Genomic DNA, 26,721 nt, shown 5'->3' on the forward strand with positions numbered 1-26,721 from the left:
CTTCCCCAACCCTCTCCTTTATCTACTACAGTGTTTCTCAACCCTCTCCTTTATCTACTACAGTGTTTCTCAACCCTCTCCTTTATCTACTAGTCTTCCCCAACCCTCTCCTTTATCTACTACAGTGTTTCTCAACCATCTCCTTTATCTACTAGTGTTTCTCAACCCTCTCCTTTATCTACTAGTGTTTCTCAACCCTCTCCTTTATCTACTACAGTGTTTCTCAACCCTCTCCTTTATCTACTAGTGTTTCTCAACCCTCTCCTTTATCTACTACAGTGTTTCTCAACCCTCTCCTTTATCTACTAGTGTTTCTCAACCCTCTCCTTTATCTACTAGTGTTTCTCAACCCTCTCCTTTATCTACTACAGTGTTTCTCAACCCTCTCCTTTATCTACTACAGTGTTTCTCAACCCTCTCCTTTATCTACTACAGTGTTTCTCAACCCTCTCCTTTATCTACTAGTCTTCCCCAACCCTCTCCTTTATCTACTACAGTGTTTCTCAACCCTCTCCTTTATCTACTAGTCTTCCCCAACCCTCTCCTTTATCTACTACAGTGTTTCTCAACCCTCTCCTTTATCTACTACAGTGTTTCTCAACCCTCTCCTTTATCTACTAGTCTTCCCCAACCCTCTCCTTTATCTACTACAGTGTTTCTCAACCATCTCCTTTATCTACTAGTGTTTCTCAACCCTCTCCTTTATCTACTAGTCTTCCCCAACCCTCTCCTTTATCTACTACAGTGTTTCTCAACCCTCTCCTTTATCTACTAGTCTTCCCCAACCCTCTCCTTTATCTACTACAGTGTTTCTCAACCCTCTCCTTTATCTACTAGTCTTCCCCAACCCTCTCCTTTATCTACTACAGTGTTTCTCAACCATCTCCTTTATCTACTAGTGTTTCTCAACCCTCTCCTTTATCTACTAGTCTTCCCAACCCTCTCCTTTATCTACTACAGTGTTTCTCAACCCTCTCCTTTATCTACTAGTCTTCCCCAACCCTCTCCTTTATCTACTACAGTGTTTCTCAACCCTCTCCTTTATCTACTACAGTGTTTCTCAACCCTCTCCTTTATCTACTAGTCTTCCCCAACCCTCTCCTTTATCTACTACAGTGTTTCTCAACCATCTCCTTTATCTACTAGTGTTTCTCAACCCTCTCCTTTATCTACTAGTGTTTCTCAACCCTCTCCTTTATCTACTACAGTGTTTCTCAACCCTCTCCTTTATCTACTAGTGTTTCTCAACCCTCTCCTTTATCTACTAGTGTTTCTCAACCCTCTCCTTTATCTACTAGTCTTCCCCAACCCTCTCCTTTATCTACTAGTCTTCCCCAACCCTCTCCTTTATCTACTAGTGTTTCTCAACCATCTCCTTTATCTACTACAGTGTTTCTCAACCCTCTCCTTTATCTACTAGTGTTTCTCAACTCTGTCCTTTATCTACTAGTGTTTCTCAACCCTCTCCTTTATCTAATAGTGTTTCTCAACCCTCTCCTTTATCTACTACAGTGTTTCTCAACCCTCTCCTTTATCTACTACAGTGTTTCTCAACCCTCTCCTTTATCTACTACAGTGTTTCTCAACCCTCTCCTTTATCTACTACAGTGTTTCTCAACCCTCTCCTTTATCTACTACAGTGTTTCTCAACCCTCTCCTTTATCTACTAGTGTTTCTCAACCCTCTCCTTTATCTACTAGTCTTCCCCAACCCTCTCCTTTATCTACTACAGTGTTTCTCAACCCTCTCCTTTATCTACTAGTGTTTCTCAACCCTCTCCTTTATCTACTAGTCTTCCCCAACCCTCTCCTTTATCTACTAGTGTTTCTCAACCCTCTCCTTTATCTACTACAGTGTTTCTCAACCCTCTCCTTTATCTACTAGTGTTTCTCAACCCGCTCCTTTATCTACTACAGTGTTTCTCAACCCTCTCCTTTATCTACTACAGTCTTCCCCAACCCTCTCCTTTATCTACTACAGTGTTTCTCAACCCTCTCCTTTATCTACTAGTGTTTCTCAACCCTCTCCTTTATCTACTACAGTGTTTCTCAACCCTCTCCTTTATCTACTAGTGTTTCTCAACCCTCTCCTTTATCTACTACAGTCTTCCCCAACCCTCTCCTTTATCTACTAGTCTTCCCCAACCCTCTCCTTTATCTACTAGTCTTCCCCAACCCTCTCCTTTATCTACTACAGTCTTCCCCAACCCTCTCCTTTATCTACTACAGTGTTTCTCAACCCTCTCCTTTATCTACTACAGTGTTTCTCAACCCTCTCCTTTAGTCTTCCCCAACCCTCTCCTTTATCTACTACATGTTCTCAACCCTCTCCTACCTGGGGAACTGTCAGACAATCCACACCCTCTCCTACCTAGGGATCTGTCAGACAATCCACACCCTCCCCTACCTGGGGAATTGTCAGACAATCCATGCTGTTCTAGCCCTACAATGCCACATGCAGTTCATCTAATCAACAAATCAACTGTTCTTAAATAAAAGCCCTACATTTTGGTAGACTCAGTCCTTTTGATTTAAACCTATTTTTTTAAAGTGCACAGAGCTAGGCCAGCTTTGTCAAATAGACATGTTTATTTTACAGTGTGTTTAAAAAAAATATATATTTTCTTCTGTTCAGTGTGGGCACAGCTGAGACAGTGTGACCTGATCGTGTGACTTCAGCCACCCAGTCAAGATGGCCTCTCTGAATAGAGCGGAACAGGGGGTGGGTGACCTGGTCAAACATGACCTCATGCTGAGGAGTGAGGGAGAAGATGAGGAAGGTGTGTGTGTGTGTGTGTGTGTGTGTGTGTGTGTGTGTGTGTGTGTGTGTGTGTGTGTGTGTGTGTGTGTGTGTGTGTGTGTGTGTGTGTGTGTGTGTTGAAAGCATGGAGCCAAAATAACTGGACAGGGACCATCAATTGTCCACATATTCACACTTGTAATAAACCAATTTTTCTCTCAGGTTAATAATGATTACAACCTAAAAATGACAGGTGAAGATCCGTATATACAACTTCACTACATTTAGCTTACGACACGCAACTTCACTACATTTAGCTTACGACACGCAACTTCACTACATTTAGCTTACGACACGCAACTTCACTACATTTAGCTTACGACACGCAACTTCACTACATTTAGCTTACGACACGCAACTTCACTACATTTAGCTTACGACCGCAACTTCACTACATTTAGCTTACGACACGCAACTTCACTACATTTAGCTTACGACACGCAACTTCACTACATTTAGCTTACGACACGCAACTTCACTACATTTAGCTTACGACACGCAACTTCACTACATTTAACTTACGACACGCAACTTCATAACATTTAGCTTACGACACGCAACTTCATAACATTTAGCTTACGACACGCAACTTCACTACATTTAGCTTACGACACGCAACTTCACTACATTTAGCTTACGACACGCAACTTCACTACATTTAGCTTACGACACGCAACTTCATAACATTTAACATTATAACATGAAAATAAACCCTCCATTGTGAATTGGCTACTGTACCTAATACAAATCTGGTTCCCTCTTTTCTCTTCTCCCTACCAGCTACTTTGTACACCTGTTTCTTTTCTTCTCTTTTATTTAACCAGGTGAGTCATTGAGAACACACACACTGTGTCTCCTGTGCTGCTGGTTATGGTCAGAGTAGTGCAGTAGACACAGTGTGTGTGTGTTCTCAATGAGGCAGGCAGCACTGGCTCTGTGCTCCAGGTCCTCTCTCCATGTCTATGAGCAGCAGAGGGTGTGTGTGTGGTGGTCTATCATCTCCTTAACTCCTGGGAAGGAGCAGCATCATAGAATGGAAAGAGCCACTAGTTTGTTTATGACGTGTTGGCATTCATTGTCATGAATCTTTCCCTGGACGCAGCTCTGCAGAGTGGTCACTAGCTGGTGTAGCGTGGTTCGTTCTGCATTGTGTACTTTTAATTAGGACGCTGCCACAACTGGAGGTCTGCTAGTTGAATTATTTTTATTTGCCCTGCACACGAAGAGACAACACACATTATGTTAACCCTTGGCGCGGTCCTAGCTCTCAGGCACCTGCGCAAGCACATGGACACTCACTCAAACACTGTCCCAAGTACTCACAAGTTACAATAGATACCCTAGTTAGAGAGCTTTGTGAAACTTGTTAACATAAATCTTTATATTATCCACATTGTAACAAACTTATGGTAGCATAACAGTACATTGTGTAACATTATGACGGTTTTATATTGAACCATTTCGGAGCCAAGGACAACATACCTTTCAAGCCGAAGGTCAGGCAAAAGAGAACAATAAGAGGGTATGGAAATACAGATAACCCGCGATGGGCCAAACCAAAATATACAAAACTTTTACAATCACATGTATGTACAATATTGATATGAAAAAGTGTTTGTACACCAAAGAAAAACATTAGCTATGCAGCTGTAATTAAATAAAAAAATACACTGAATTATTATTATTATTATCAAATTATTAACATCCCCTCTTGACCTGGCCTATTTGAATTGGTCATTGTGTGTATAATCTAGGGGAACAACATCACATTGCTACATTGGCACAGCCATGAAATCTGATTTTAAACCTAACATTAACCACACTACTAACCCAAATGCCTAACCTTACATTAAGACCAAAAAGTAAAAACAAATTCTTAGGAATTTTTATGATATAGCCGATTTTGACTTTGCAGCTCGACTATCTAGCTCTAGCGGATATCGCTCAGTTCTGCCTCCGGGGAAAGATTCATGACAATAATGTCAAACTGCAATATGTTAATGAATCAAAGCAACCGGTTTTATTGCAATATCAAATTATTTCTGGGTAACAATTTAAGTACCTTGCTGTGATTGTTTTCCATTAAAATTGTCAAAATAAACAAATATTGCTTCTTAGCAAAGAGCAATTGACATTCACACTTGTAATCAAACACATTTTTCTCTCAGTTTAATGATCATAATTTAAAAATTACAGGTATAATATTTTAAACGACCAGTATAATATGTACAACACTACATTTAACATAACATGCAGCTTCATAACGTTAACCGTATAACATGAAAATAAACCCACCATGGTGAATTAGCTTAAGATGGCGCCAACAGAGGGGCCGCCTCGCTTCTAGTCCTCAGGAAACTTTGCAGTATTTTGTTTTTTTAATGTATTATTTCTTACATTGTTAGCCCAGAAAATCTTAAGTGTTATTACATACAGCCGGGAAGAACTTTGGATATCAGAGCGACATCAATTTACCAGCAGTACGACCAGGAATATGACTTTCCCGAAGTGGATCCTTTGTCCGAACCACTCAGGGCATTTGAACTGATTCCAGAGGCTCACCCAAAACAATGTCACCTCAGAAGAGGAAGATGGAGCGGCCTTCTGGTCAGACATCAGAGGCGCGCACACCACCCACCGCTTCCGAGTATATTACTTGCCAATGTCCAGTCTCTAGACAACAAGGTAGACGAAATTAGGGCAAGGGCTGCTTTCCAGAGAGACATCAGGGATTTTAACATACTCTGTTTCACGGAAACATGGCTTTCTCGGGATATACTGTCGGAGTCGGTACAGCCACCGGGATTCGTGTCGCGCCAACAGAAATAAACATCTCTCCAGGAAGAAGAAGGGCAGGGGTGTGTGTTTCATGATTAACAACTCATGGTGTAATTGTAACAACATACAGGAACTCAAGTCCTTTTGTTCACCTGACCTAGAATTCCTCACAATCAAATGCGACTGCATGATCTCCAAAGAGAATTCTCGTCAGTTATTGTCACCACCGTGTATATCCCCCTCAAGCCGATACCATGACGGCCCTCAAGGAACTTCACTGGACTTTATGCAAATTGGAAACCATATATCCCGATGCTGCATTTATTGTAGCTGGGGATTTTAACAAAGCAAATTTGAGAACAAGGCTACCTATATTCTATCAGCATATTGATTGTAATACTCGCGCTCGCAAAACACTGGATCACTGCTACACTAACTTCCACGATGCATACAAGGCCCTCCCCCACCCTCCTTATGGCAAATCTGACCATGACTCCATTTTGCCCGAGATAAGGACTATTCAACGATGGTCTGAACAATCAGAATCCACGCTTCAAGATTGTTTTGATCACGCAGACTGGGACATGTTCTGGGTAGCCTCAGAGAATAATATCGATTTATACGCTGATTCGGTGAGTGAGTTTATAAGGAAGTGCATAGGAGATGTTGTAACCACTGTGACCATTAAAACCTACCCTAACCAGAAACCGTGGATAGATGGCGGCATTCGCGCAAAACTGAAAGCACGAACAACCGCATTTAACCATGGAAATGTGACTGGGAATATGGCCGAATACAAACAGTGTAGTTATTCCCTCTGCAAGGCAATCAAACAAGTGAAATGTCAGTATAGAGACAAAGTGAAATTGCAATTCAACGGCCCAGACACGAGACGTATGAGGCAGGGTCTACAGACAATCACGGACTACAAAAATAAAACCAGCCACGTCACAGACACCGTCTTGCTGCCAGACAAACTAAACACCTTCTTTGCCTGCTTTGAGGATAATACAGGGCCACCGACGCGGCCCTCTACCAAGAACTGTGGGCTCTCCTTCTCTGTGGCCGACGTGAGTAAGACATTTAAACGTGTTAACCCTCGCAAGGCTGCCGGCCCAGACAGCATCCCTCGCTTCTGTCGCCATGAAGTGCTTTGAGAGACTAGTCAAGGATCATATCACCTCCACCTTACCTGACACCCTAGACCCACTTCAATTTGCATACCGCCCCAATAGGTCCACAGACGATGCAATCACCATCACACTGCACACTGCCCTATCCCATCTGGACAAGAGGAATACCTATGTAAGAATGCTGTTCATTGACTACAGCTCAGCATTCAACACCATAGTACCCTCCAAGCTCATCATTAAGCTTGAGGCCCTGGGTCTCAACGCCACCCTGTGAAATTGGGTCCTGGACTTCCTGACGGGCCGCCCCCAGGTGGTGAATGTGGGAAACAACATCTCCACTTCGCTGATCCGCAACACTGGGGCCCCACAAGGGTGCGTGCTCAGCCCCCTCCTGTACTCCCTGTTCACCCGTGACTGCGTGGTCATGCACGCCTCCAACTCAATCATCAAGTTTTCAGACAAAACTGAAATGGTCCACTCACATAGACAGTGTGGTCAAGAAAACGCAACAGCACCTCTTCAACCTCAGGAGGCTGAAGAAATGTGCCTTGTCACCTAAAACTCTCACAAACTTTTACAGTATCACCCTTGGTACGGCAACTGCTCCGCCCACTTTAATAATGTTTACATATCTTGCATTACTCATCTCATATGTATATACTGTATTTTATACCATCTATTGCATCTTGCCTATGCCACTCAGTCATTGCTCATCCATATGTGTATTCTTATTCCATTTCTTTACTTAGATTTGTGTGTATTAGGTAGTTGTAGAATTGTTAGATATTGCTGCACTGTCAGAACTAGAAGCACAAGCATTTCGCTACACTCACAATAACATCTGCTAACCATGTGTATGTGACCAATAACATCTGCTAACCATGTGTATGTGACCAATAACATCTTCTAACCATGTGTATGTGACCACCAATAACATTTGATTAGATTATTTGGCCACCTAATAAAAATCTGGTTCCTTCTCTTCTCCCTACCAGCTTCATTATTTCAGATATCTCTTCCCTTGTACACCTTTTTTATTTGTTTTTCCGTTATTTAACAGGGTAAGTCATTGAGAACACACACACACGCACACACACACACACACACATACACACACTGTGTCTCCTGCACTGCTGGTTCTGGTCAGAGTGGTGTGTGTAGTGGTCTATCATCTCCTTCACTCCTGGGAAACTCTGCATCAGCAACACAGCAGCAGCATAGATTTGAAATAGTCATTGGTTTGTTTGTGTTAGCAGGTTGGCATTTATTGTTAAGAACTCTGCAGAGTGTTCACTAGCTGGCACAACCACAAAGTCATAAAATTGGATGTTAAACCTAACCCTAGCCTCAACCCTAACCACACTGCTAACCCTAATGCCTAACCCTAACCTTAAATTAAGACCAAAATGCACATTTTTGCTTTTAGGAATTTTTACAATATAGATTATTGTTACTTTGCAGCTGGAAAAGCAATTCCTCAAGCAAGAATTTAGCTAGGACTGTCTGGGAGTGGTCTGAGTGGGGAGGGGAGAACTGAAAAATAGCTGTTATTGGCAGAGAGATTTGGAACTGGTCTATTAACTCATTTACCGCCTGGTGATGTCACCAGGCAGGCCAAAACGCCATCCCACAAAAACAGGCTGAAATTTCAGGTGGCCTTTTCAAACAGCCCGTACACTAAAAGGGCATCATTTTCACAATTTCAACATATTATTCCAATATCATATTGTGGAAATGTATATAAAACACAGGAACATATTGTTTTTGACTATACTGAGCCATTAAGGCATCAAGTCAACAAATGGGTGTTTATCTGTGCACAGCCAATAAACCCTACAGCCTGAGTCCCTGATCTGTTTGTAAACTGTAACCTGCTTTAGACAAAAGCGCCTGCTAACTAGATGACCAATGTTTAATTGCCTTTGCATGCTAAGCTGAAAACCCTTGAATTCCCCTGGCTGGTCTAGTGGTGATGACACCGAGATACAGTGTTGGCAAAGCATTTCATCCGGCCTAGTCACTTTTGACATGACCTCTATCTTTTCCCACTGTCATTCTCTCTCACTATCTGTTCAATAATAATTGAAAAAAAGAAGTAGAATTATTTTTTTGTGAGGGGTTCCATTGACAGAGCAGAGAGGAGGCTGTTTGTTTACCTCGCTACCCATGAGGCCAGTGCCCAGGTGTTATGTGTTGCCTTGGTGACGTATCTGAGTGTTGTAGACCTTGCCTTGGTTCAGCACTATGAGGGTGTAGGATTGCTCAGAAGAGCCTTGGAACTGACCCACACCAGAAACACTCCACCCTGAAACACACACAGCTACATTGATACACACAATGTGTGTGTGTGTGTGTGTGTTAGTGAGGCCCACCAGGGGAGGGGGATTCCTGACCTTGTTAACCCATCTGAGAGATGCTTCAGCCTGGCCTCTGGTCACTAGTCTTCCATACCACCCAATGTCCATGGGTGGGGAACAGCAACCGACCAAAATTGTTACAATGTTTTTTTTCTATTTTGCATTCTATCTAGAATCTAGATCCACCAACACTCTAGACCAGTTGTGCCTGGTTGTGCTTGGTCGGTTTTGTAGTGTTTTGTGTGTGGACCCTAAAAGAAGAATGCAACCATGGCCCAAATGTTTACATACTGCAACAGTGCCATCTAGTGGCATCAGACCCCTACCGTTTCTTTCATGTTACAATCCGCCCATCTCTTACCCTCCTTTCTTTCTGAAATCAATCGTTGTTAATTTAGCTTCCAACTCTCTCCCTCTCTCTGTCACTCTCTCTTGCTGGCCAAACCTCCCACAACCAGGCTAGACCCCTCCCCTCAGAGACCATTCAAAGCTGCAGGCTTTTTTGTCATTCTTGTCAAATCAAATCAAATCAAATTTTATTTGTCACATACACATGGTTAGCAGATGTTAATGCGAGTGTAGCGAAATGCTTGTGCTTCTAGTTCCGACAATGCAGTGATAACCAACAAGTAATCTAACTAACAATTCTAAAACTACTGTCTTATGCACAGTGTAAGGGGATAAAGAATATGTACATAAGGATATATGAGTGAGTGATGGTACAGAGCAGCATACAGTAGATGGTATCGAGTACAGTATATACATATGAGATGAGTATGTAGACAAAGTAAACAAAGTGGCATAGTTAAAGTGGCTAGTGATACATGTATTACATAAGGATGCAGTCGATGATGTAGAGTACAGTATATACGTATGCATATGAGATGAATAATGTAGGGTAAGTAACATTATATAAGGTAGCATTGTTTAAAGTGGCTAGTGATATATTTACATCATTTCCCATCAATTCCCATTATTAAAGTGGCTGGAGTTGGGTCAGTGTCAATGACAGTGTGTTGGCAGCAGCCACTCAATGGTGGCTGTTTAACAGTCTGATAGCCTTGAGATAGAAGCTGTTTTTCAGTCTCTCAGTCCCAGCTTTGATGCACCTGTACTGACCTCGCCTTCTGGATGATAGCGGGGTGAACAGGCAGTGGTTCGGGTGGTTGATGTCCTTGATGATCTTTATGGCCTTCCTGTAACATCGGGTGGTGTAGGTGTCCTGGAGGGCAGGTAGTTTGCCCCGGTGATGCGTTGTGCAGACCTCACTACCCTCTGGAGAGCCTTACGGTTGAGGGCGGAGCAGTTGCCGTACCAGGCGGTGATACAGCCCGCCAGGATGCTCTCGATTGTGCATCTGTAGAAGTTCGTGAGTGCTTTTGGTGACAAGCCGAATTTCTTCAGCCTCCTGAGGTTGAAGAGGCGCTGCTGCGCCTTCTTCACGACGCTGTCAGTGTGAGTGGACCAATTCAGTTTGTCTGTGATGTGTATGCCGAGGAACTTAAAACTTGCTACCCTCTCCACTACTGTTCCATCGATGTGGATAGGGGGGTGTTCCCTCTGCTGTTTCCTGAAGTCCACAATCATCTCCTTAGTTTTGTTGACGTTGAGTGTGAGGTTATTTTCCTGACACCACACTCCGAGGGCCCTCACCTCCTCCCTGTAGGCCGTCTCGTCGTTGTTGGTAATCAAGCCTACCACTGTTGTGTCGTCCGCAAACTTGATGATTGAGTTGGAGGCGTTCTTACCATGTACTCTGAGATCAAACTGTCTGTCTTTTAGCTGCTTGTGTTTCTATTGTAAAAGCAGGACTATTCCGATGTGATCAGCACCATGACAATAAGGAATAGGAGGATAGTGGTTTAGAGCAGGGTTTCTCAAACTCTGTCCTGGGACCCCCTGGGTGCACATTTTGGTTTTACCCTAGCACTACACAGCTGATTAAATCATCAAAGCTTGATGATGAGTTGGTTATGTGAATCAGCTGTGTAGTGTTAGGGCAAAAACCAAAATGTGCACCCAGGGGGGGCCCCAGGCCCGAGTTTGGGAAACATTTACATTTACATTTAAGTCATTTAGCAGACGCTCTTAGCGGTAGATCAAGCTCACCGATGTAAAATTAGAACAGAAAATCAGGACAGATTACATTTGAGTCATTTAGCAGACACTCCTACATACTGGGACAATCAGTGCATTCTATGAGGTAGCATTCAACTAAGGTAGGTACAACCATATAATTAAAATGACTAGAATGGACGGACATGGGCCTAATCTAATTCAATGGTACCTTAGTTAAAACAACCTATCAGATCATACCTCTGCAACATCTTTAAATGCTTATCCCCCAGCCCCTTCTGTCCCCCTGATTGACCGAAGCAAGAAGCCTGGTCAGTCTGCTTCCTCCAAGCAACAACCTCACCATCACCTTAACATCTCCTACAAGTTACTATCTGTCAACTGTCTGTTGCCCTGTTGATTTAGTCTCCTAGTCTGTTTATTCAGGTCAAGTCTTTTCAATTCAATATTAATACCCAAGGGGCAATTAGAAAGGCATTGTCAGTGTGTGGAGACCCATTATGCTACATACTGTAGTTGCCTGGCAAAGACAAAGAAAAGTCAGCTTCGGTAGGAACAGATAGCCACCATTATGGCTACTATTGACTAGTAGGTTGAGAATGCAATGTGTTGCCTAACTTCTATCTTTCTTGTGTCTGTTTGGTGACTACCCACGGTGTCCAGGAGAGGACAGTCCATTCAGCTCTCCCCAGCCCGCCATAGTGAAGCCACCTCAACTAAAGCCCCCAAAGCCACCAGACTATTTTAACGGGTAACCTAACCTTGACCTCTCCATTCCCATTAACCCCTTGGCTGTACCTCAACAGTCTAAAGGTGCTCCTTCCCCTTCTCAGTTTTACTATTGAAAGACAGTCTTGATGACAACAATGAAAGGAATTGTGTTTTTACCGGTTCAAGTTCACTCAGTAAATTCAGAGTGAGAATTAGAGGAGAATAATTGAGATGAAGATCAAGCCAATACTCCTAACATATTGTACTAGAATATGTTCTCTACCAACAGATCCAGATCCAGCTCCAGTAAACCTCCTACTCCTCCTTCTCACCCTCCTTCAAATGTCCCCAACACAAAACCAGGCACTTGGAAGGTGAGCGGATAAATCAATCAAACACTCTTTTTACAGTATACATCAGCAGAGCCTTTTATGAAAAAACACACAAAGTTTTAGGGTAGCCTAGTGGTTAGAGCATTTGACTTGTAACCGGAAGGTTGCAAGTTCAAACCCCCGAGCTGAAAAGGTACAAATCTGTCGTTCTGCCCCTGAACAGGCAGTTAACCCACTGTTCCTAGGCCGTCATTGAAAATAAGAATTTGTTCTTAAACTGACTTGCCTGGTAAAATACAATTTAATGAGAATGATAAACTGCATGTAATTAGCGTCACTGGCCACTAGATGGCTCTGTTGCAGTATGCAAACATTTGGGCCATGGCTACATTCTTTTAGGGTCCACAAACAAAACACAACAAAACCGACCAAGCACAACCAGGCATAAAAACCCCATAGATACAGTGCCTATGAATTGAACAGCATTCAAAAACAGGTGTAATGACCGGTGTGTGCGGTCTAGTGTGTTGGTGGATCTAGATTCTAGATACAATGGGGTTTTTTTCTTTCTTTTTTGCATTCTAACAATTTTGGTCGGTTGCTGTTCCCCACTCATGGACCCTGGGTGGTATGGAGGACTAGTGACCAGAGGCCAGGCTGAAGCATCTCTCAGATGGGTTAACAAGGTCAGGAATCCCCCTCCCCTGGTGGGCCTCACTAACACACACACAGTGTGTATCAATGTAGCTGTGTGTGTGTTTCAGGATGGAGTGTTTCTGGTGAGGGACAGTTCCAAGGCTCTTCTGAGCAGTCCTACACCCTCATAGTGATGTGTGGCTTGGTACCAATTTCATGTCAAATTTAGAGAAACACTACAGTACACACAATATATATATATGGATCTCTCTCTGCTCTCTCTCTCTCTCTCTATATATATATATATATATATAGCAGTATGACAAACTTTTACCTTGTCTCTATATATAGCACATCTCTCTCTCAATAGCTATCGAGAGATGTGCTATATATAGAGATCCACCATTTTGGGGTGGCAGGTAGCCTAGTGGTTAGGGCCTTGGGCCAGTAACTGAAAGGTTGCTAGATCGAATCCCTGAGCTGACAAGGTAAAAGTTTGTGATACTGCTCCTGAACAAGGCAGTTAACCCACTGTTCCTAGGCCATCATTGTAAATAAGAATTTGTTCTTAACCAACTTGCCTAGTTAAAGAACATTTAAATCATGCCTTTTCTCTTTCTCTGCCTTTTCATAAGATTCAACAGCTTTTTCATGGCTACACTTACTCCAGCATCAGACACACCACATCACGGTTATTATAAACCACTGACTGATACAGTACACGCACGCAGCGAAGCACATCCCATGGGCATGTGTGACACGTACTCCTCAGCCTGAAGTGTCCCGCTTGCGTCACCTCCTTAGCTAGCGTTTGAGGTGTCGCGATCGGCTAAGACTGTTGAAGGAGTCACGTGTGTTTGCGAGGCAGAGGTCCTGAGTTCGCACAAGGAATGGGTTGAAGTGGTACTCGCTAAGCAAGCAGCGCGACTTCCTGCACACGCACACGTGACCATGTCCTAACCAACGGTATTTATATGTGGGTGACTACAATTTCCACCCTCTGTAACGGACCGATTAAATGGTCTCAGTAAAATACGTTCAAGGAGGTTTTTGTGTGGTAGACTTATTTAAGGAACCAGAGTTGCTTCACAATTGTTACTTTATCTGAATATGAATTTAAATAGTTTTGACTTTGGACTTGAATCGTGGGAAAATTCTGAAGATCGCTCTCTTCTGTAATGTTAGAGTTACAGATCATTAAATAAATGTAAATGTAACCATCTTAGTTTTATCACAGAAAAAATATATTCATGAAAGCAAGAGCAACTGCACATACACACACCTACATACAAAACCAACGAACCCTCACACACCCACAATTTACACACACACACACACACACACATTTTCAACAAAAGCACAACCCTTCACACCAATGCACACTCACACACCAGTGTTATGTTTGAGACCGATTCAAGACCAAGACTGGAGAACATCGAGTCTGAGTCAAGACCAAGACTGGGGGGGACCTAGTAAAGACCAAGACTGGGGGGGACCGAGTCAAGACCAAGACTGGGGGGGACCTAGTCAAGACCAAGACTGGGGGGGACCTAGTAAAGACCAAGACTGGGGGGGACCGAGTCAAGACCAAGACTGGGGGGGACCTAGTCAAGACCAAGACGGGGGGGACTGAGTTAAGACCGAGACTGGAGAACATTGAGTCTGAGTCAAGACCGGGGTGGACCGAGTCAAGATCAAGACGGGGGGGACCGAGTCAAGATCGAGACTGGGAGGGGGGACAAGGGGTCTGAGATCGAGTCAAGACCACACAAATGCGAGTCCAATTCAAGTCTATGATTGGAATTTTGTCAAATCAACACATAGTAAGAGTTGAAAACGTCCAGTATTTCTGTGTTCATATTTCATAACAACATATGGATTCTTTAGACATTCAGAATAGTGACAAAATGCATGTTGAGGAAAAATAGAGCCACTCTACAAATCATTACTAACACAGAGAGGAACAATGGGCCTTCTACACCTTCAGATTTGTAAAATACGCTAAGGATTTATACAGTAATGATTATAATAATATGTTGTAATAATAATAATATTATTTTCAATTATGTTATAAGGACACAGGGTGAGACCCAGATGCAGACATGGGAGGCAGATGGTTCGAGTCTGATATTTATTATAATCCAAGGGGCAGGCAAGAGAATGGTCGTGGACAGGCAAAAGATCATAAAAAAGGTCAGAGTCCAGGAGGTACAGAGTGGCAGGCAGGCTCGAGGTCAGGTCAGGCAGGCAGGTTCAGAGTCAAGGCAGGCAAGGGTCAAAACCGAGAGGACTAGCAAAAACAGAGAAAGGGAAAAAGCAGCAGCACGGAATAACACGCTGGTTGACTTGACAGACAAGACGAACTGGCAACGGACAAACAGGGAACACAGGTATAGATACCCAGGGACTACTGAGGAAAACAGGTGACACCTGGAGGTGGGTGGAACAGATCAGGGCGTAACAGATGTTCTGATTTAATCTCTTCAGTTTTTGTTGGAAAGTAAAGGGTTAACACTGCTGATCTCTGTGGAGATAAATCTAGTTAGCTAGGCCATCAGAAGCTAGATAAAGGCATCTGCTATTCAACTGTATTAGTGCAAAATTTGGAGTGACAGAGGAACCAACCAATCACATTTTGACTTCATGGGTGGGACCGTTGTTTTTACAAAAACGTATAGAAACTTCTGCCTTATTGAAGGCCAACAGGTCACTGCACAATAGCCACCAATTGTGCAAGGTGCCGCACTTAAAAAGAAGAGAGAGGCCTGTAATTTTCATCATAGGTACACTTCAACTATGACAGACAGAATGAGAAGAAAAAAAATCCAGAAAATCACATTGTAGGATTTTTTATTAATTTATTTGCAAATTATGGTGGAAAATAAGTATTTGGTCACCTACAAACAAGCAAGATTTCTGGCTCTCACAGACCTCCTCTGTCCTCCACTCGTTACCTGTATTAATGGCACCTGTTTGAACTTGTTATCAGTATAAAAGACACCTGTCCACAACCTCAAACAGTCACACTCCAAACTCCACTATGGCCAAGACCAAAGAGCTGTCAAAGGACACCAGAAACAAAGTTGTAGACCTGCACCAGGCTGGGAAGACTGAATCTGCAATAGGTAAGCAGCTTGGTTTGAAGAAATCAACTGTGGGAGCAATTATTAGGAAATGGAAGACATACAAGACCATAATCTCCCTCGATCTGGGGCTCCACGCAAGATCTCACCCCGTGGGGTCAAAATGATCACAAGAACGATGAGCAAAAATCCCAGAACCACACGGGGGGACCTAGTGAATGACCTGCAGAGAGCTGGGACCAAAGTAACAAAGCCTACCATCAATAACACTACGCCGCCAGGGACTCAAATCCTGCAGTGCCAGACGTATCCCCCTGCTTAAGCCAGTACATGTCCAGGCCCGTCTGAAGTTTGCTAGAGAGCATTTGGATGATCCAGAAGAAGATTGGGAGAATGTCATATGGTCAGATGAAACCAAAATATAACTTTTTGGTAAAAACTCAACTCGTCGTGTTTGGAGGACAAAGAATGCTGAGTTGCATCCAAAGAACACCATACCTACTGTGAAGCATGGGGGTGGAAACATCATGCTTTGGGGCTGTTTTTCTGCAAAGGGACCACGACGACTGATCCGTGTAAAGGAAAGAATGAATGGGGACATGTATCGTGAGATTTTGAGTGAAAACCTCCTTCCATCAGCAAGGGCATTTAAGATGATACGTGGCTGGGTCTTTCAGCATGACAATGATCCCAAACACACCGCCCGGGCAACAAAGGAGTGGCTTCGTAAGAAGCATTTCAAGGTCCTGGAGTGGCCTAGCCAGTCTCCAGAACTCAACCCCATAGAAAATATTTGGAGGGAGTTGAAAGTCTGTGTTGCCCAGCAACAGCCCCAAAACATCACTGCTCTAGAGGAGATCTGCATGGAGGAATGGGCCAAAATACCAGCAACAGTGTGTGAAAAACTTGTGAAGACTTACAGAAAACATTTGACCTCTGTCATTGCCAACAAAGGGTATATAACAAAGTATTGAGATAAACTTTTGTTATTGACCAAATACTTATTTTCCACCATAATTTGCAAATAAATTCATAAAAAATCCTACAATGTGTCACGCCTTGGTCATTGTATATGTTTTGTGTTCTTTATATATTTTGGTCAGGCCAGGGTGTGACATGGGTTTATGTGTTGGGTGCGTATTGGGGTTTGTTTAGCATTGGGATTGTGTATGATTAGGGGTGTGTCTAGTTAGGCTTGGCTGCCTGAGGCGGTTCTCAATTGGAGTCAGGTGATTCTCGTTGTCTCGGATTGGGAACCGTATTTAGGTAGCCTGAGTTCACTTTTTATTTCGTGGGTGATTGTACCTGTCTTTGTGTATTCACCAGATAGGCTGTATAGTTTCACGTTCCGTTTGTTGTTTTGTATCTCACAGTTATTTCATGTATCGCTATTTCCTTTATTAAAGCACATGAGTAACCTACACGCTGCATTTCGGTCCGACTCTCTTCTTTCAACAGACGAACGCCGTTACACAATGTGATTTTCTGGATTTTTTTTCTCATTTTGTCTGTCATAGTTGAAGTGTACCTATGATGAAAATTACAGGCCTCTCTCATCTTTTTAAGTGGGAGAACTTGCACAATTGGTGGCTGACTAAATACTTTTTTGCCCCACTGCACTATATGTAAACACCACAGGAATCCTCTTACATTTGGGAACTTTAAAGTCCTATTGATCAAACAACCAAGAAAAGGTAGTCTCTCTCTCTCAGTTATGCACATCAACAACAACAAGATCAACAACTAATGCTAGCCAGAGTAAGATGAGCTCAAATCTAACGAAGGAACATTAGATAAACCCTATCAAACTTTTTCAGCTAGTTGGCTGTCAAAATTGCACTGATGAAAGATGGGGAACCGTAGCCTTCTCGTCCTTCTGCAGCTTGCCTGACAATGCATGCTTGTCCCAACCAAGCACCCAAGCTAACTGGATAAAGTTGGCTAGTTTGCTAGCTAGCTACACTACCAGTCAAAGGTTTTAGAACACCTACTCATTCAAGGGTTGTTCTTTATGACTATTTTCTACATTGTAGAATAATGGTGAAGACATCAAAACTATGAAATAATACACTTGGAATCATGTAGTAACCAAAAAAGTGTATTTGAGATTATTCAAATAGCCAACCTTTACGCTTGATGACAGCTTTGCACACTTGGCATTTCTCAACCAGCTTCATGAGGTAGTCACCTGGAATGCATTTCAATTAACAGTTGTGCCTTCTTCAAAGTTAATTTGTGGTATTTCTTTCCTTCTTAATGCATTTGATCCAATCAGTTGTGTGGTGACAAGGTAGGGGGGTTTTACAGAAGATAGCCCTATTTGGTAAAAGACCAAATCCATATTATGGCAAGAACAGCTAAAATAGCAAAGAGAAACGACAGTCCATCATTACTTTAAGACATGAAGGTCAGTCAATACGGAACATTTCAAGAACATTTAAAGTTTTTCAAGTGCAGTCGCAAAAACCATCAAGTGCTATGATGAAACTGGCTCTCATGAGGACTACCACAGGAATGGAAGACCCAGAGTTACCTCTGCTGCAGAGGATACATTTATTAGAGTTACCAGCCTCAGAAATTGCAGCCCAAATAAATGCTTCAGAGTTAAAGTATTAGACACATCAACTGTTCAGAGGAGACTGTGTGAATCAGGCCTTCATTGTTGAATTGCTGCAAAGAAACCACTACTAAAGGACAACAATAAGAAGAACAGACTTGATTGGCCCAAGAAACACAAGCAATGGACATTAGACCGGTGGAAATTTGTCCTTTGTTCTGGAGTTCAAATTGGAGATTTTTGTTTCCAACTGCTGTGTCTTTGTGAGACGCAGTGTGGTTGAACGGATGATCTCCGCGTGTGTATTTCCCACCGTAAAGAATAGAGGAGGAGGTGTTATGGTGTGTTTTTTTGTTGTTGCTAGTGACACTGTCTGTGATTTATTTAGAATTCAAGGCACACTTAACCAGGATAGCTACCACAGCATTCTGCAGCGTTACGCCATCCTATCTGGCTTGGGCTTAGTGGGACTATCATTTGTTTTTTCAACAGGAAAATGAACCAACACACCTCCAGGCTATGTAAGGGCTATTTTACCAAGAAGGAGAGTGATGGAGTGCTGCATCAGATGACCTGGCCTCCACAATCCCCCGGCCTCAACCAAATTGAGATGGTTTGGGATAAGTCGGACCGCAGAGTAAAGGAAAAGCAGCCAACAAGTGCTCAGCATATGTGGGAACTCCTTCAAGACTGTTGGAAAAGCATTCCGGGTGAAGCTGGTTGAGAAAATTTCAAGAGTGTGCAAAGCTGTCATCAGGGCAAAGGGTGGCTATTTGAGGAATCTCAAATCTAAATTATATTTAGATTTGTTTAACACTTTTTTTTGGTTACTACATGATTCCATATGTGTTATTTCAAAGTTTTGATGTCTTCACTATTATTCTACAATGTAGAAAAGAGTAAAAATGAAGAAAAACCAGGCCAGCTGTGATTTACAACCTAAGCGATATTTGTTAGATTACCAAGAAATGTATTGGTGAATTATATTGATCATGCATTGAACTGCATCCATCTATTCTGCCAACAATGCCTTCGGTCCGACTCTCTTCTTTCAACAGACGAACGCCGTTACACAATGTGATTTTCTGGATTTTTTTTCTCATTTTGTCTGTCATAGTTGAAGTGTACCTATGATGAAAATTACAGGCCTCTCTCATCTTTTTAAGTGGGAGAACTTGCACAATTGGTGGCTGACTAAATACTTTTTTGCCCCACTGCACTATATGTAAACACCACAGGAATCCTCTTACATTTGGGAACTTTAAAGTCCTATTGATCAAACAACCAAGAAAAGGTAGTCTCTCTCTCTCAGTTATGCACATCAACAACAACAAGATCAACAACTAATGCTAGCCAGAGTAAGATGAGCTCAAATCTAACGAAGGAACATTAGATAAACCCTATCAAACTTTTTCAGCTAGTTGGCTGTCAAAATTGCACTGATGAAAGATGGGGAACCGTAGCCTTCTCGTCCTTCTGCAGCTTGCCTGACAATGCATGCTTGTCCCAACCAAGCACCCAAGCTAACTGGATAAAGTTGGCTAGTTTGCTAGCTAGCTACACTACCAGTCAAAGGTTTTAGAACACCTACTCATTCAAGGGTTGTTCTTTATGACTATTTTCTACATTGTAGAATAATGGTGAAGACATCAAAACTATGAAATAATACACTTGGAATCATGTAGTAACCAAAAAAGTGTATTTGAGATTATTCAAATAGCCAACCTTTACGCTTGATGACAGCTTTGCACACTTGGCATTTCTCAACCAGCTTCATGAGGTAGTCACCTGGAATGCATTTCAATTAACAGTTGTGCCTTCTTCAAAGTTAATTTGTGGTATTTCTTTCCTTCTTAATGCATTTGATCCAATCAGTTGTGTGGTGACAAGGTAGGGGGGTTTTACAGAAGATAGCCCTATTTGGTAAAAGACCAAATCCATATTATGGCAAGAACAGCTAAAATAGCAAAGAGAAACGACAGTCCATCATTACTTTAAGACATGAAGGTCAGTCAATACGGAACATTTCAAGAACATTTAAAGTTTCTTCAAGTGCAGTCGCAAAAACCATCAAGTGCTATGATGAAACTGGCTCTCATGAGGACTACCACAGGAATGGAAGACCCAGAGTTACCTCTGCTGCAGAGGATACATTTATTAGAGTTACCAGCCTCAGAAATTGCAGCCCAAATAAATGCTTCAGAGTTAAAGTATTAGACACATCAACTGTTCAGAGGAGACTGTGTGAATCAGGCCTTCATTGTTGAATTGCTGCAAAGAAACCACTACTAAAGGACAACAATAAGAAGAACAGACTTGATTGGCCCAAGAAACACAAGCAATGGACATTAGACCGGTGGAAATTTGTCCTTTGTTCTGGAGTTCAAATTGGAGATTTTTGTTTCCAACTGCTGTGTCTTTGTGAGACGCAGTGTGGTTGAACGGATGATCTCCGCGTGTGTATTTCCCACCGTAAAGAATAGAGGAGGAGGTGTTATGGTGTGTTTTTTTGTTGTTGCTAGTGACACTGTCTGTGATTTATTTAGAATTCAAGGCACACTTAACCAGGATAGCTACCACAGCATTCTGCAGCGTTACGCCATCCTATCTGGCTTGGGCTTAGTGGGACTATCATTTGTTTTTTCAACAGGAAAATGAACCAACACACCTCCAGGCTATGTAAGGGCTATTTTACCAAGAAGGAGAGTGATGGAGTGCTGCATCAGATGACCTGGCCTCCACAATCCCCCGGCCTCAACCAAATTGAGATGGTTTGGGATAAGTCGGACCGCAGAGTAAAGGAAAAGCAGCCAACAAGTGCTCAGCATATGTGGGAACTCCTTCAAGACTGTTGGAAAAGCATTCCGGGTGAAGCTGGTTGAGAAAATTTCAAGAGTGTGCAAAGCTGTCATCAGGGCAAAGGGTGGCTATTTGAGGAATCTCAAATCTAAATTATATTTAGATTTGTTTAACACTTTTTTTTGGTTACTACATGATTCCATATGTGTTATTTCAAAGTTTTGATGTCTTCACTATTATTCTACAATGTAGAAAAGAGTAAAAATGAAGAAAAACCAGGCCAGCTGTGATTTACAACCTAAGCGATATTTGTTAGATTACCAAGAAATGTATTTGTGAATTATATTGATCATGCATTGAACTGCATCCATCTATTCTGCCAACAATGCCTTAGTGTACGTGATGGAACATTGAGTCAAATACAACCTATTTTTAAAACCTCTTATCAAGTTGGTTTTGTAGCATAAACTGGGAATTTTATATTTTTCAATTATATTATGATTGTCTGTTTATTTCATATCTGCAAGTAGTTAAAACGCTGTACTTCCACTTTAAACTTGGTTCATTTGTGTGCTAAACTTGAAATGCTTTTTTTGCAATGGGAAGTAATAGTTCTACATTTCAATTGGGGAATGCTTAATGGTTGTGTTTTTGTATTCTTATGATTGGGACCTACTAGCTTATTATGTCCTAGTTTATGGACTGCTTATCCTTTAACATCATGCTGTGTGTGACTGCTGTTTTTCCATCTGCGATTTACATTTACATTTACATTTAAGTCATTTAGCAGACGCTCTTATCCAGAGCGACTTACAAATTGGTGCTTTCACCTTATGACATCCAGTGGAACAGCCACTTTACAATAGTGCATCTAGGTCTTTTAAGGGGGGAGAAGGATTACTTTATCCTATCCTAGGTATTCCTTAAAGAGGTGGGGTTTCAGGTGTCTCCGGAAGGTGGTGATTGACTCCGCTGTCCTGGCGTCGTGAGGGAGTTTGTTCCACCATTGGGGGGCCAGAGCAGCGAACAGTTTTGACTGGGCTGAGCGGGAACTGTACTTCCTCAGTGGTAGGGAGGCGAGCAGGCCAGAGGTGGATGAACGCAGTGCCCTTGTTTGGGTGTAGTGCCTGATCAGAGCCTGGAGGTACTGAGGTGCCGTTCCCCTCACAGCTCCGTAGGCAAGCACCATGGTCTTGTAGCGGATGCGAGCTTCAACTGGAAGCCAGTGGAGAGAGCGGAGGAGCGGGGTGACGTGAGAGAACTTGGGAAGGTTGAACACCAGACGGGCTGCGGCGTTCTGGATGAGTTGTAGGGGTTTAATGGCACAGGCAGGGAGCCCAGCCAACAGCGAGTTGCAGTAATCCAGACGGGAGATGACAAGTGCCTGGATTAGGACCTGCGCCGCTTCCTGTGTGAGGCAGGGTCGTACTCTGCGGATGTTGTAGAGCATGAACCTGCCCTTTGCAGTGGTGTAGCGGTGCCTGGTCTGTATGAAGGAGTGGGCCAAAATCCCTGCTGCGGTGTGTGCAAACCTGGTCAAGAACTACAGGAAACAAATGATCTCTGTAATTGCAAACAAAGGTTTCTGTACCAAATATTAAGTTCTGCTTTTCTGATGTATCAAATACTTATGTCAAGCAATAAAATGCAAATTAATTACTTAAAAATCATACAATGTGATTTTCTGGATTTTTGTTTTAGATTCCGTCTCTCACAGTTGAAGTGTACCTATGATAAAAATGACAGACCTCTACATGCTTTGTAAGTAGGAAAACCTGCAAAATCGGCAGTGTATCAAATACTTGTTCTCCCCACCGTTGGTGGACAGATAAATACTTAGCATTAGTTTACTGACGATGGTACTGTTTCTACAGGGCTCCCTGGTGTCTCTTTAACTGTCAGTTCAGCGGAGGAGGCAGTGTGGACTTCAGTTTGTCACCCCTAACTTTCCTGTCACAGGTGGTCAAAAGAGTAAGTCTTATAGGCCACAGAGGATGTAAAGAAGAGAAGAGGGAGTGGCCCACTATCGGCCCTGGTCTAAAGTAGTGCACTATATAGCGAATAGGGTGCGATTTGGATGCAAACCTAGAGCTAGTCTGCTTCACTGTGTACGCCTATAGACTTCTCTATACTTAGAAGGTGATGATGAGTGGAAAAATGTATCACTACCCAAGTGTTATAGAAGATCATCTGTGATATCAATATGTCGCAAACCAGATCTAAGGCCATTATAATTGGTCTTCTCCCTCTGCATCAGACTGGCTGCTATGTGTAGTAACTCAGCCTGCTTAGATATAACATTACATTTCAGACTAATAGGTGTCGTCAAACACAGTTTAATACCTGCCCAGCAACAGTGATTATTAGATGACATGTGATTGTGTCCTGAGTCTCTACGCGTTTAAATAGACAGTCCAATTCTGATATTTTAACCAATCGGACGAGCTCTGAAAAAGACAAGATGTCAAAAGATCTGATGTGATTGGTTAGTGGGACCAATCAGTGGGAAAAAGTTCAGAATTGGGCTGAATCTCTAAACGCAGCCTATGGCTCAAATGATGTTTTATTCAGCCTGTTTCCTGTATTTGATGTCTTATTCAGCCTGTTTCCTGTATTTGATTTCTTATTCAGCCTGTTTCCTGTATTTGATGTCTTATTCAGCCTGTTTCCTCTATTTGATGTCTTAATCAGCATGTTTGATTTGATTTGCCTGAATTTGAAAACCAAACGCATAGAAATAAAATGACATGAATGTATCTCTAAACTCCATATTATATTCTTCACACTCCAATATGGTGGCCGAACGTCCCACTTGGATCATAGCATTTAAATTAGAATATCTATTGTACTGCATTTCTAGCTACATGGACCAGGCCTGCAGACTGTTGTGATGGCACAGATAGCCAGCCCACCGTGCAGCCCACTGCTGTGTCTGGTATCTCACACTAAGGTGAGAGAGGAGGGGATAGAGGAGGGATGGCTGATCAGTGAACCCCCAGGCATGCAGGGCTGTCTAGGTATGAATACATACCCCTGGGGGGTCTTAACAAAGGCTGCCCCCCAGCCTCCAGGCTCCACCATATTGAGACATTCCTTCATACGGTTGCAGCTGAATGGCACCGTATTACCTATACTGTGAACTGCATTTAATCAGGGCCCAGCTCTGGCTGAAAGTGAACTGAATAGGTAATAAGGTATGTGAAACCTAAGTTAGCCTATAGAGAACAGTGTTACAGTGTGTTGGTTGGTTGACCCCCCCCAGGAGCTCTAGGTTACAGTGTGTTGGATGGGTGACCCCCAGGGACTCTAGAGATCAGTATTACAGTGTGTTGGTTGGTTGACCCCCCAGGGACTCTAGGTTACAGTGTGTTGGATGGTTGAACCCCCAGGGCCTCTAGAGAACAGTGTTACGGTGTGTTGGCTGGTTGACTCCCAGGGCCTCTAGAGAACAGTATTACAGTGTGTTGGTTGGTTGAGCCTCTAGAGAACAGTGTTGGTGTGTTGGTTGATTGACCCTCAGGGCCTCAGCAGGTCTCCACTGTGTCACAAATGTCACACAGAGATGTCAGATGGTCCAGCACCACCTCAGGCAATTGAATACATTTTTGGTGTAATTCCTATTTCTGAATAAGGCTTAAAATACAGGATACAATCTTGCACATGATGTGCAAAACACAGGGCATGGCCTACAACAATTACTTCATTGACATGTTATATGTCCCTAATAGGTTGATTGAGTCTTAATGGAACACATTACTTGAGTGGGGTAGTCAGTAAAATATACTATTGAAAGCATGCCTCCTCCCATATCATGATCTATATCTCCCCTCCTTCTCTTCTCCTCCCACAGCCATACCTCCCTCTCCACAACCACACTCCCCTTCTCTTTCCCACTCAATTCAAATTGAATTCAATTTAATGGGCTTTATTGGCATGTGAAACATATGTTTACATTTCCAAAGCAAGTGAAATAGGTAATAAACAAAAGTGAAATAAACAATTAAAAATGTACAGTAAACATTACACTCACAAAAGTTTCAAAAGAATAAAGACGTTTCGAATGTCATATTATGTCTATATACAGTGTTGTAATGATGTCCTGTATTTGATGTCTTATTCAGCCTGTTTCCTGTATTTGATGTCTTATTCAGCATGTTTCCTGTATTTGATGTCTTATTCAGCCTGTTTCCTGTATTTGATGTCTTATTCAGCCTGTTTCCTGTATTTGATGTCTTATTCAGCCTGTTTCCTGTATTTGATGTCTTATTCAGCCTGTTTCCTGTATTTGATGTCTTAGTCAGCCTGTTTCCTGTATTTGATGTCTTATTCAGCCTGTTTCCTGTATTTGATGTCTTATTCAGCCTGTTCCCTGTATTTGAAGTCTTATTCATCCTGTTTCCTGTATTTGATGTCTTATTCAGCCTGTTTCCTGTATTTGATGTCTTATTCACTCTCTCCCTCTCTGCCTCCCACCAGCCAGACCTCCCCCTCTCTGTCCTCCTCTCCTCCCCGAGGCAGACCCCTGGGTGGGGTAATATCCTTGCCATCAGTCACTGATCAGGGACCCAGTGGCAGGTTTATGGCATGTCCAGCAGAGAGGGAGAAATAGGGGAGGGTTGAGAGAATGAATGAGTGATCTACAGGGGAGAGGAGAGAGACAATGGAATAGTATTCTGCTATGTTTCTTCTCCTGGTCATGCTCTCTTTCGATCTCTCTGAAAACCGTTAAATTTATTTTAGTGTCACATAAAATCATTGCAACAAATAGAGCGCATCATAGTCGTCGGTGCATGTTCATAGCCAATCAAAACAATGTCCTTCTAATAATTTAGGTAAAATTGAAATGTTCCTGAAACGCATGTTGCCGATAAACTACCATCCAGTTTGTAGCATCTATCCAAAAGATGGAGTGCAGCTTTTAAGTGACGATTACTTCATCACACATGTGGCTAGGTTACGCAAAATGCTGCCACGCCATCTTTCATAATAGGCTACAATTAATTACATTGAGATGCATTCCTGACTATAGTCTTGTCTTCACAATGTAGCGTTCCACTTTGATTTATTGTTTATTAACTTTTCAAGTGTGACAACGTACACGGTCACAGCAGTGTCCCGGATTACCATGGCAAACACCTGTAAACACACCGGTAAGGAGGCTTCCTTCAAAAGGCTTGATTCTCATTCCGATACAACGTCCACATCAAAGCGCTGTTAAATCAACGCTCAACCTGGAGGTGTGAACGGCTACATGGTAACAATGCCCTTCTAGTGTATTCACCACTGCCTGCCTATTCACCTATTATTTTACTGAGTGAATTTAGTGTTGTTCTAATTTGTTTTACAGAAGGATAAAATGCAGTCATTGAGCAAAAATAAATACATTTTCTTAACTGTTTATTCATCAAAAGATTTGTATGTAGTCCCATAAATACTAATTGAGAAGCAAAAACAACGAAG

The 26,721-nt window shown here is 42.5% G+C and overlaps 1 long non-coding RNA gene across 1 annotated transcript in view; it reads left to right on the forward strand.

Moving 5' to 3' along the window:
- LOC115131206 (uncharacterized) overlaps positions 1-25,642 on the forward strand; it is a 31,047-nt gene extending 5,405 nt beyond the window's left edge. The window contains exons 2-6 of the long non-coding RNA XR_003863914.2: positions 2,635-2,721; positions 11,807-11,894; positions 12,144-12,228; positions 22,963-23,022; positions 23,136-25,642. This is a non-coding gene — a long non-coding RNA (uncharacterized LOC115131206). The remainder of the gene's footprint in view (positions 1-2,634; positions 2,722-11,806; positions 11,895-12,143; positions 12,229-22,962; positions 23,023-23,135) is intronic.
- Positions 25,643-26,721: the final 1,079 nt, after the last annotated feature.

Source organism: Oncorhynchus nerka, linkage group LG6, assembly GCF_034236695.1.
Source record: "Oncorhynchus nerka isolate Pitt River linkage group LG6, Oner_Uvic_2.0, whole genome shotgun sequence".
NCBI lineage: Eukaryota > Metazoa > Chordata > Actinopteri > Salmoniformes > Salmonidae > Oncorhynchus > Oncorhynchus nerka.